Genomic DNA, 12268 nt, shown 5'->3' with positions numbered 1-12268 from the left:
GCCCACACTGATGGTTGAAACTGAGCTTGCAACAACTATATTTAGATTATGCTTAAAGGACATTAAGATGGCTATACCATTGTTTTTTTTAACTTGCATGATAGTTGTTCCAAGATCATTGTTGGAAATCCATGCTAGAGACTGGTTACCACATGCTTCCAATAGACATTTAATATGATAAAGATAAACCTTGTTACTTCATCATCTCTAAGCATTTATGTTGAGGCAGTATTGATGAAAATAATAGCTTTTTGGAATCAGCTAAAGTTTGGTTTTCTAACAAACAGGTTTGAGTTGTAAATGCAGAGCAGATATCTGCAATTGCAGTCATTCACTGCATCATTTACCAAATACACAGGCACCTCCTGTACCATTTTTCCTCTTACACCAAAATACTTCTGCAGTGCTCAAGTTAAGGGTTTGAAATTAAAAGTTATCAAAGAAACACCATATGGCCCTAAAGCTGGACCAGTGCCAGACACATAATAACTTTCTGACCTCTTGTCTTCATAAATATGGAGCAGTCAGGAGACCAGGAACAACTGCTTCAGGTAGACAATAAGTATTTACAATGCTGGTAATATTTCCCACACAAAGTAATCAAAATATTATCATGGATAATTTTATTGCCAGACTTTCAAACCTGTATTGTGGGTTTCTCTATATAGATATATTAAAGATATCTGAGCGAACCAGTGGCGTGAATTTAGAAAACATACAGAGGTTAGAGAGCAATGTCCCTTTTGAAGTGAATTAAGCCACTTTCACTTCAAATGAGAGCACCCACACAAGGGACCAATGAGCTTTAAGAGTTAACTCAGATTAATTGCATTTATCTGTGAAGCTGGTTCCTTGACACTGTCCAAGAAAGTTAAAAGTAAAGCAAATCTGTTCCTTGAAATCACAGCCTTGAATATTTCCAATGTTGTCACAACAAAGATCAGTAGATACTACAGGAGGGAGAAAGGAATTCTATTTGTTTAATTTCTATTTCTGCTTTTTGCAAGATGCAAAATTCTTCCTAAGAATAATGAAAGGCTTCTTTCCCTCCTCCCTTCCCCAGAAAATAGGGAAAAGAAAACTTGCATGATAAATCTGAGTAGGGTGCCACTTTTCTAGGAATAGGTATGCCTTCAAGAGAGCTGAGCAAAAAAACCGTTAGAGGAACAGACTCCTTCTTTAAAGCAAACTTTTGTTATCACTTGAGTGGGAAAAGCTCTTGAGGATGTTTGTAATACGCCTGAAACAATAGGGCCTCCCTGGGCTTTGGCCTTTCGCTATACATTTATGCAACTCTAATTAAAAACAAAGATGAACAAATTCTTGGAAGAAGAAAATTCTTGGAGAAAATTCTTGGAGAAGAAAGTGGGGGTGGGGGGAAGGCCAGAACTGATGCAGAGAGAACTGCTCAGGGGAAAAATATGCAGTAAAGACTAGGGAACCTCAAGATTATTAACTGCGATATCAGCTGTTGCAGTTTACAAAGACTCTTGATAATGGCCTTTGTGTTTAATTCTCTGATCCTGGTACAACAAACACCTTGTCAGTTCATGGCATTTATCTACAAGACATGCATGACTTGGCCTTAACATGAAGGTCATTCTTTTTTAAATTGAGAACCAAAACTGTACGGCAGGTAAATGGTTAATGCTGAACAACATTTACATGATACTTCATCAACTCCCTTACAAAAATTAGGATATTATTCTTTATTATGGTGCCCTGTAATTCTAAAGTAAATCATGCCAAGATACTATCTTGCAGGTCTGTAGATCAGACATCATTACCCAGAGAAAAAAAAAAAAAGCTTTCATGCACTTACCTTATCCTCTAGCCGGATCAGTCTGGCTCCTACAGTATAGTATCCTTTGTCTACCCCTTTTTCTAAATAAAGAAAGAATAAAAATGGGACATTCATGAGATGGAGAAGAAACTCAAACTAAGAATTATATCTAACACTATTTAAAAGAGAAGTTGGTAAAATGTTAGGGCAGTATATATAACATCAACATGAGAAGAGAAAAATTCTTCATCGTACACAGAAGTGAAAGAGAGTAGTGGGCGAGAAGGGATTTAATTTGTCTAACTGACATGCTTATGCTAAGAGCCTAAAGGGCAACTTGGATTTAGGTGGAGGCAGTCTGTGCACATGAATGACTAGAGTGTCTGAGGCGACTTTATTCCTTGTTTAATTATCTCAATTAGCTGCACATTGTTAAGTGTAACAGACATGCTCTCTGGGCATAAACCCCTTTTTTGGATATCACTTACATGACACATGCAATGCACACTATCTATCCATAAGGATATAACGCATATATATAAAATATCTATCCTCTCGTGATGGCTCTGCAAATGAGTCGCACTGGGAACAGCCCTTGCTTCTCAATCCTCATCTCCCCTCCCAGCTTTTGTGACACCTGCTCATTTAAGCCCAATTATGCAATTTGTTTTACTCACCCTCTGCGAATTGTGGGATTGGGACCCAGAACTGAAAGCTGGGCAAAGTTGGGTTTGTTCTTTGTATTTACTTGGCCAATTGCAAATGAATGCTGTACTTTGGGGATGTTCTTTTGCAGGAAATGAGGCACAGTAATACATGTATTCTGAGATGGGAGAAAATGTTCATGAGAAGAAAAAAAAAAACTTAAGTGACTTAGAAGCCTGTGTCAATGGTACTTGGATACACTTCTAACTACTAAACTATTTATTTTTCCAATTGCAGGATGGATTAATTGCTTCTTGTTTTTCCCATAAATTATTCCAGGTTTTTGAGCAGCTGAGCTTTTTTTAAAGCTATTTCAGTCCACTTTGCTTAGGGCATGAGGACAGCATGAAGAAGGGCTTATGGGAAGGCAGGCTGAGGTGTGAATTTACAGTGCATCAGCCTCTGCAGCAACTGCCTGTATGTGTGCTCATTCACAGTGTACTCGCATTCTTGCATTACTCTGTGGATGTTACTTGTTTTACAATAAGGAGGATATACTACACAACACAAAAGCAGTGTATACTTTTACTAATGTGGTATGTTTAGTGACACATTTGCACCAATGTTCATGGAGGTAACTCAGACTATATGCACCTGATTTAGAGGAAGACCCTAGCGAGAAGCAATGCTGGCAGAGCACCCTTCTTGCTTTCCCCCTCCTCTACAGACCATCCAGAAAGCTAAAACGGTCCTGGTCCCTTGACAGCTCCTTTCTAGAAAGCAGAAATATTTTATCAAAACATCTGGAGGAGTAAATTCCATAAAGAGAGACAATTCAAAGATTTTTCAAGGACACCATGTGGGGACAGAAAATAAATGACACAGCTTGGCTCATGCATGTATGCTGCTCATCATTCATTAGTTCACAAACACAGAAACCTCTTAAAATATGAGCAGCTGCGACTCGAGTTTATCTTTGTATTTGTCTCTGCCTAAAATGAAATAATTGACTCTGCAACCTGCTCTGTAGTTCGTAAATCTGCAGAAACTTCATCTTTCAAAGTGTATGTAAGAACAACTATGCATATTTTTGTGTGTAATGCTTTCTAAACTGGGAAGTGATTTGCAGAGAAGTGGGGAGGCAGTGTTTCTGCTTAGGGCAGAGTACTCTCCTGCAAAAAAAACAGAACCCAAACCTGCTAACCACTTTTTTTTTTAAAGAATATGTTTCTCATCAGCTCTAAAGACATCCTTCACATATTCACCAAGAGATCTAAAAACAACCAAACCAAACTAATAATACTTTTTACTTTAGCTATTCTAGAATGAGACATGGAGCAGAAAACAAGAAGCAGACAAGCAGTAAGAAGCTATTTTGTGGCATGTGGCACCCCTACCGGAGGACATGAAACGCGTGATGTACATGCATGTAGCTGTGCTATGTCCACCCCTTTACTGGCAAGCATGCTGTATAAGTCACAAAAGGCTGTACTCTTTCCCACTTATTAGCCTCCATTTAAATCAGCATTCAGCTCCAATTTACAAGCATTTTCCTCTAATAAAGAATGTCTTTATTAAACAGACTTTATATTCGATGTGCCGAGTGTTGTGGTAAGGAGGGTGGGCAGAAGTTCAGATAACATTGCTCTAATACATTTGATTTCTATCTTGTGTTTACGCCTTCTTATTTAAGTCTTTCCAAGATACAGGATTTTAGACTTCCTACATTGGCTTATTTGTTTTTAGATAGTTGAAAAGATTGAATGGCTAACTATAAATCTGAAATGTCTTAATTTTTAGATTCTTTGCTTTGCCAAAATAACTTTTTTTGGTGCTGATTTTTGTTTGTTCTTTGTGTTGGTCTGCAATAAAACAGATAGACTGGCTAAGCAATCTGATAACAGTGTACAAACACAAAGGAAGCATTCATGATCATCGTAAAAGAAACTACACTTAGATATAACAGGATGAAGAAAAATATGGACAAATTTTAGCTCAGCAGAAAAAAGAGCTGAAAATCCTGAAACCAGCATGTATCACATGGTTGGTATGATATAAAACCTTCATTTTGTATATTTAGATTTGAACCAGGTAAAACACTAGTATATAAAAAATAGGTATTATACTTAAGGAGACTGAATAGTTCTTGAGTCATCTAGTCCACTTGTCTTGGCTAATATATAAATTTTTTCCCTGAAGGCCTACGCCTTCCTGCATATACATACTATACTACTTTCAAAACGACATGATCCTGTATTTATTTCCCAATATTTTCACAAAGGTGAGGCATCTCCTTTTCTAGTGATCATCATGAGATGCCTCTTGTCTAAAATTTTAAAACTAAATAATCCCCACATTAGTTGACAAAACAAGAAAGGTCACCCCAAACTGTTTCCCCAAATGGAAGCACATGAAATAAAAGACATATTAGTGGTTATTCTGTTTTGTTTTCTTTTACTAAAGAGTAGCAATTGTAATTTGAAATGAGTTCGAGGAAAAAAGAAAATCAAATGAGGGAGAGCACCATAATCTTAATTTTTTTACTCAAATACTGTGTTCCATCTCATCAGAATATAACAAACTTTTAAGAAAACAGAGATTTTCTTTGGTTAGAAAAAAATACTTATGGGCAACATTAAGACAGCAAATGAATTGCTGCCAGATGGTCTGAAACTGATAAAAGCTGGAAATAATCTGCTCTACCTTAACAGAACAAAAGACCTTCCTTGATTTTTAATTTTATGATGTATACAGCTAGAAATACTCAAAATGTTTTAAAATCTATTTGAAAGTCATTATTATTATTATTATTATTATTTTAAACAGAAAATGAAGAATTTGAGCTTTGTGACCCTAGGATACTCCAGACTGCTAAAGACATCTCAAAACCTCAGGAAATTATGTCAAGTACAGGATTGGGACTACAGGAAGTGGGATGGTGTAAGAATACCACTACCTTCCTGTGTCTAACTTGATGCAACTGAAACCTCCTGGATCTGTATTTGTTCTGATTCTGTAAAAACTCTGTGTAGGCAAAACTGTGATGAGCTTATGACAAAATCTAGGTTTCTGTGTTTATAAAGTGGGTGTTCTTCTCCAAACATGTCAGGATTGTCTTTTTAAACCTAGAGCCCATAAAATAGCAAATAATAAAGTTGCCTTAGGTATCATGACTTTTGATTAAGTCTCTTTTCTTGGCAGCCAGAGCTCTTTACAACTGATAGGCAGAAGGGATTAAAAAGGTGGAATACTTAAATCCTACGTCAAGCTTTTTTGATTTTTCTTTGCATTAAACCACCTAAAATATTTTTAGGTTAGAAGGCTATACTGTAATATAGAAAACTGTGTGATAAACTTAACTTTTCCTTGATGAAGCTTCTACAGTATACAGTGAAAGTATGAATTTCTAGTTTTTTCAAGTTGCAAAATACGAGCTGTCATCACAGCAATTAACTTGCCAAGTTAAAGAGGCACAACCATCTTTCAATAAACAAAACAACCCTAAACAGGAGATCACTCTGCCTATCTGTTTCATTTACCCAGCCTTTGAGATGACACGGTTTGCTCAAGCGGTACATGAGGAATAATATAATCAATTTGCTAAAGAGAAGCTGTAAACACTGAATCCACTATGAACTACATCACATTTCTACACTTTTCTCAGAAGGTGCTGATGGCAGCATTTAGTCACACAATGAGGATAGTAGTTATAAAACAACTAATACAGCAAATGCAATATAAAATATAAGTTTATTTCACAGAATCACAGAATCACAGAATCACTGAGGTTGGAAGGGACCTCTGGAGATCATCTAGTCCAACCCCCCTGCTCAAGCAGGGTCACCTAGAGCACATTGCAGAGGATTGTGTCCAGGCGAGTTTTGAATATCTCCAGAGAAGGAGACTCCACCACCTCTCTGGGCAACCTGTTCCAGTGCTCTGTCACCCTCACAGTCAAGAAGTGTTTCCTCATATTCAGATGGAACTGCCTGTGTTTCAGTTTGTGCCCGTTGCCTTGTGTCCTGTCACTGGGCACCACTGAAAAGAGTCTGGCCCCGTCCTATCGACACCCTCCCTTTAGATATTTGTATACATTGATAAGATCCCCTCTCAGTCTTCTCTTCTCCAGGCTAAACAGGCCCAGCTCTGTCAGTCTTTCCTCATAAGAGAGATGCTCCAGTCCCCTCATCATCTCTGTAGCCCTTCGCTGGACTTGTTCCAGTAGTGCCACATCCCTCTTGTACTGGGGAGCCCAGAACTGGACACACTACTCCAGATGTGGCCTCAGCAGGGCTGAGTAGAGGGGGAGGATCACCTCCCTCGACCTGCTGACAACACTCTTTCTGATGCACCCCCCTCCCCCACCTCCCCCAGGATACCATTGGCCTTCTTGGCCACAAGGGCACATTGCTGCCTCATGCTTAACTTGGTGTCCACCAGCACTCCCAGCTCCTTCTCCGCAGAGCTGCTTTCCAGCAGGTCAACCCCCAACCTGTACTGGTGCATGGGGTTATTCCTCCCCAGGTGCAGGACCCTGCACTTGCCTTTGTTGAACTTCAGGAGGTTCCTCTCCGCCCACCTCTCCAGCCTGTCCAGGTCCCTCTGAATGGCAGCACAGCCCTCTGGCGTATCGGCCACTCCTCCCAGTTTTGTATCGTCAGCAAACTTGCTGAGGGTGCACTCTGTCCCTTCACCCAGGTCATTGATGAAGAAGTTGAACAAGGCTGGACCCAGGACTGACCCCTGGGGGACACCGCTAGCTACAAGCCTCCAACTAGACTCTGCACCGCTGATCACAACACTCTGAGCTCTGCCATTCAGCCAGTTCTCAATCCACCTCACTGTCCACTCATCTAACCCACACTTCCTGAGCTTGTCTATGAGGATGCTATGGGAGATAGTGTCAAAAGCCTTGCTGAAGTCTAGGTAGACAACATCCACTGCTCTCCCCTCATCTACCCAGCCAGTCATTCCAGCACAGAAGGCTATCAGATTGGAATTTAGTAGCTTTTTATCAAGAATGAAATTCACCGCTGTGAGGAAGACCCAGATAAGCAGTAAATTAGCTTTTAGTAGGTTGTAGGCCCTCAAACTGGAATAGATGTGATATTCCTGCTGGCTCTTTGCATTGAGGTGGACTATCCCCAGAAACAAACACAACTTTCAGAGACAAGACTGTGAACAGCTGAAAGCTACAGAAAATGTGCTTGTTCCTAAGACTTTTTATTTTTGACCGAGTTCCCTTTGATATTGTCTCCAGAAAGAATGGAATAAACCAGTTCCTGCAGAAATGTGGATATCTCTCATTTGAAATATTAATCTGCCTTTAAAAATAAAATTAAACAAAGTATATTTATTATGCATTAAAAGATATTATGGCGCAGTTTTTCCTTACTGGCTGGGAAGGCAAGAGCATCAAAAAGCTTAGGTGGCATTTAACAGAAATAAAGCAAACAACGGAACTGCCAAAAATTTTACAAGACGGCCTTTTTCTCCAGAGATTCCCACCTGTGTTCTGTAGACCCAGGAGGTTCAGAGGAAATGCTGATAAACATCAGATCTTTGAATATTTTTCTGAACCCAGACACTGGATCTTTTGTTTTATCTTGGCATTATTCTTCACCTCTGACCCTGAAAAGCTATAGCAAGTCTCAAAAAATGCATTCAAAAGCAATTAACTCCAACAGGTGTAGTGAAGGTCAAGTATGACACTCTTATTTGTATCTTTACATAAGTGTTTGCCTTGTTAATTCTAGCATTTTATTAACACATACTTTGCCTCTGTGCCAATAGTTTCAATTATTATGGGGTTTGTTTACTATTAGGGAAATCTTTGTTTCATTTTACAGACTTGTTTGTATTATATGGAGCACTGACACAAACTTTCAATGAAACTAAGCCACAGAGTGTATAAATCACTCATAAAAAGGGATTTAACTCTTAGAAAATTTATTTATTATCTTTTAAACTTTTTAAAATACGTTTCAGGTATGAAAAGTTTCAAATGAAGCTACTTGGAGCCAGGACCAAAGAAAGCAAAAAGGGTTGATTCTTCATAAAATGTGTATGTGCAAGTTAAATCACGAATCCTCTTGTCCCAGGATAACTACGGATGTTAAAAGTCTACATGTGATTCAGAGGAAAACAGGCAAGCTTGTTGAGGACAAACTAGCAACGGCTACTAAATTCACAGAAATCATGTCAGGAAGTCTCTGATTTGCAAATAATTGGAAGCTAACAGGAAGGTTAGACACTTTTGCATGCCCTTTTCTTCTACGTTTCCCAAAGCACCTTGCTTTTGGTTCCACCAGAGGCAGGACTGCTCTGACCAGCCTGGCTGCTCCTATGTCCTTGAAACTTAATCTTGTATTAATACTGCTTTTAGTGCTTTTTATCTTTGAGAAGCTGACTTAAAAAAAATACTAATCTCTTCCAGTGAATTCAGATTCTGGATCGTTTATGACATCATTTACTTTTGAAAGGCAATAATACTACAGACACACTGTAATTACTTCATATAATATTATCAAAGTTGACAACAGGGTTTCAGTAACAGACTGATCCAAAACCCATTGAGGTCACTGGAAAGATTCCCATTCATTTCAACAGGCTTGGAATAAGACCTTAAGATTCTTTGACTAGAGTATAATAAAGCAGAAAAAAAGGAGTTGGAAAGGAAAATTCTTCTCATTTTTCTCTTTGGTGGTTTGATTTTCTTTGCATTGTCATTTCTCTTTTGCTTGCCATCAATACAAAAATAACACAGTCTGGAGGAAACACCCATACTGCTTATAAGTGAGGTTTTCAACAATGTCTTTGAACTGGAAAAACACATCATATTGAAAATACATTTTTGATGTAGAATTGGCTATCCATTCTGAGAAAAACTCAGGAAGGAGGACAGTGCAACAGTCTGTTACCACCCAAAAGAGACCGATGCGATAACCATTGATTATTGGTGGGTTGGTTAATACCAGGAATAATTATGAAATAACCCTAGTTTTAGTTCTGCAAGCCATTTATCTGGAACCACTTATCTTACTCTTGGATTTGTGGAGGGTTTAGATAAAGTAATTGCTAGATCAAATTACTTCTGATTTTGGTCTTGCAAACCCAGAACAGAGCTTACCAGGTTTTGCAGCCCTAACAGCCATTTTACCTGTCCCAGACAGTATTTATTCTGTCCATTTGAGGGCAGAGACATATGACTTTGCAAGAGGTATAGCTTTGTAGAATTGACATGCTGTGGAGGCAGACATCACTCCCAGCAGCGTCATCTTGTTTTTACATCTGACAGAGCCATCTCAAAGCAGCTATTCATCAGTAATGCTGTTGCAAGAAGACTAACAGAGAAAGCTAGTTGTGTGGTAGTGATGCCATATTCTTCTCCAGAGCACATCATATTGTTTTTCTAGAGATCTCCAAAGCCCTTAGTTGCTCTCCCCAATAAAATTTTGCATCATAAAGAATTCTGAAGATGAGCCTACCCCAACTTACATGTGGAAGCCAGTGGTTTTTTTTCCAAATATAAAGTCAAAGAAAAAAAAAATGCTAAAAAGCCTGCGGCAGACTTTGACTTGAAGTTTTATTTTTATCACCTGGGGCTATATTTGTAGGCTGTCTCTCTAGGGCCTAGCTGGTGCAGAGAGTTCTGCTGTGTAACCTCAGGCCTACAGGCAGTTCCTTCACATTGCTTCTATTCTTTGGTCTTCTAACATGGGCTTTGTACATGGGTTGCCCTGGGCTGAATCTATCACAGCCCACAGACACAGGGCCCTGCCTCAGTCACTAGCAGCTCTGTTCAACATGTGAACACTTTGAACACGTGCAAGTCCACAGACCTATCTAAGATCCTTCCAATCCTTTTTGACCTAAGATTTGGCGACTAAACCTCCTGAATATCTTTGGCACAATCTGACACTGAGTTAGACATGGAGAACATTCAGCTCCCCCAAACTGCTAGGAACATTACTTTCCAGTTAGCTTCTTTGCAGTCAAACTATGCCCCACTTCTGAAACAAGAAGCTGTTTTATTAAAAATGCCTCAAACACCAGTGTTTTTGAGCACAAATTGCAGTTCTAATTTAGTAATGTTAAATTCAAAATAAAACAATATATGCTTAAAGGTACAGCAAAACTGTCCCATAAATGTAGCTTGTGCAGGTCACATTGTGGAATGAATTCGCAAGCATAAGTACTTACAGAAGATGTACTCAAGCTGACTGGTTATTTTCCTGTGGTCCCAAACCAGCTCAGCTACTGGGAAGTGGATTGTACTATTTAGTCTTTTCTGCAGCAATAAGATGTTAAAAATTCACTCTGTCTTGAGACACATCCCTTGTTCTCATGGCATAAACCATTTTAACCACTGGTAGTGTGGAGACATTTTTAAAGGTTTTGAAATGACTTTGGCACCCCTTGACTCTCAGTTACACCTATGCCCATAAGTGTTTAAAGTTGCTTGGGGATACAGGACTTCAGTTCCTAAGTAATTTTTGAGCTTTTAGGGACACAGACCAAGATGGGGCCTTTGGAAACTTCAGGTCAATCTCTCGCTATAACAAATGATGGCTCCTTTCAATGCCCCCCCCTCCCCCCAGAGAAGCACTCAGGTTTCTGACTTCCATGATTCCCCCAGAATCTCACTGCTCTGAACTGCAGGAATTTTCCTCCAGTCTTTAGCCTAAATGTATTTATGACCAGCTCACAGCCATTTGTTCTTCTGCCTGACTTTCCTTTCTCTTGTGTATTTCTTTTCCCTCACACGCAATTACTCCCCTTGCAGAATTAACAGACAATGATCCTTTCCAGCCCTTTGTTTTGCTAGGTTAAAAGAGGCAAACTTTTGTATCTCACTCATAGAACATTTCCCTATTTCTGTTCCAGTTAGTCTTTCATAAATACATATAATCAGAATTTTGCACAATACTCCACATAAGGTCTTACCTGAGTCTTGTGCAATGACATGTACAGTTTCCTGTATGTCTTGAAAATCTCTCTCCTGATCCAAGGATCAGACTAATTTTTTCAGGGATACACCACAGCAACTGCTTACATTCAATTAGCATTTGTTCACAATTAATTAGCATACGAAGCCTTTCAGGCTGGACTGTTGATCTCACTAGCATGTAGGAGGTTTTTTTATTAGTTTCCCTGCACATGACCTTGCATTTTTTTATGACTGAATTTCATACCACTTCTATCACTCTAGCTTTCAAGGTCATTCAGTTTCTTCCTGAATGATACCCTTGATCTTCCCTTGGGCTTTTCAGAACTTAAATTTGTAGGTTGATCAAAAGCTGTTTCCAGGTCATCATGTGCTGACTCACATTTTTAACAGTTATTCTCAATTTCTGTTTACCTCACTACCACCTGAATGCAAGGTATTTATCTTTCCACAGCTGTTCCCGGACCTATTAACAGAATTACATATTCATTGGTAATTGGCTGTATTATAAATCTATTTTACTGTAGCAGCAGGTATTTTCACCAAGTTGTGAAACTAATCATTTTATATAAAATATAGTCACTATATCTGGGAGGAAAAGGCCTGGCTTTCCCAAGGAATGGTCCAATCTGAAAAGCAAATGGAGAATTAGGAGCAGTGAAATTACCAAACAACATAGAGTCGGTTGCTGCAAAGAGTACTGAAGCATAATTTACATGAGAATTTACAGTAGCTTTAAACCCCAATTAAAGCAGGTAAAAACTTCAGGCTTGCATCATTTACTGCATATAAATACAGTCAGCAGTTTGGTCCTTTACAGTTTTTTTTTTCTAGAATCAAACCATATTATTACTGTTGTTTTCATGAGTACTGGTATTTTACTTCTTTGATTT

At 38.8% G+C, this 12268-nt stretch overlaps 1 pseudogene; it reads right to left on the bottom strand.

Moving 5' to 3' along the window:
* LOC106488321 (potassium voltage-gated channel subfamily KQT member 1-like) overlaps positions 1-12268 on the bottom strand; it is a 542964-nt pseudogene that overhangs the window by 201168 nt on the left and 329528 nt on the right.

Source organism: Apteryx mantelli, chromosome 1 (genome assembly GCF_036417845.1).
Source record: "Apteryx mantelli isolate bAptMan1 chromosome 1, bAptMan1.hap1, whole genome shotgun sequence".
Classification (NCBI taxonomy): domain Eukaryota; kingdom Metazoa; phylum Chordata; class Aves; order Apterygiformes; family Apterygidae; genus Apteryx; species Apteryx mantelli.
Note: the sequence above shows the minus strand (reverse complement) of the source record. Positions and strands in the feature narration are given on the sequence as shown.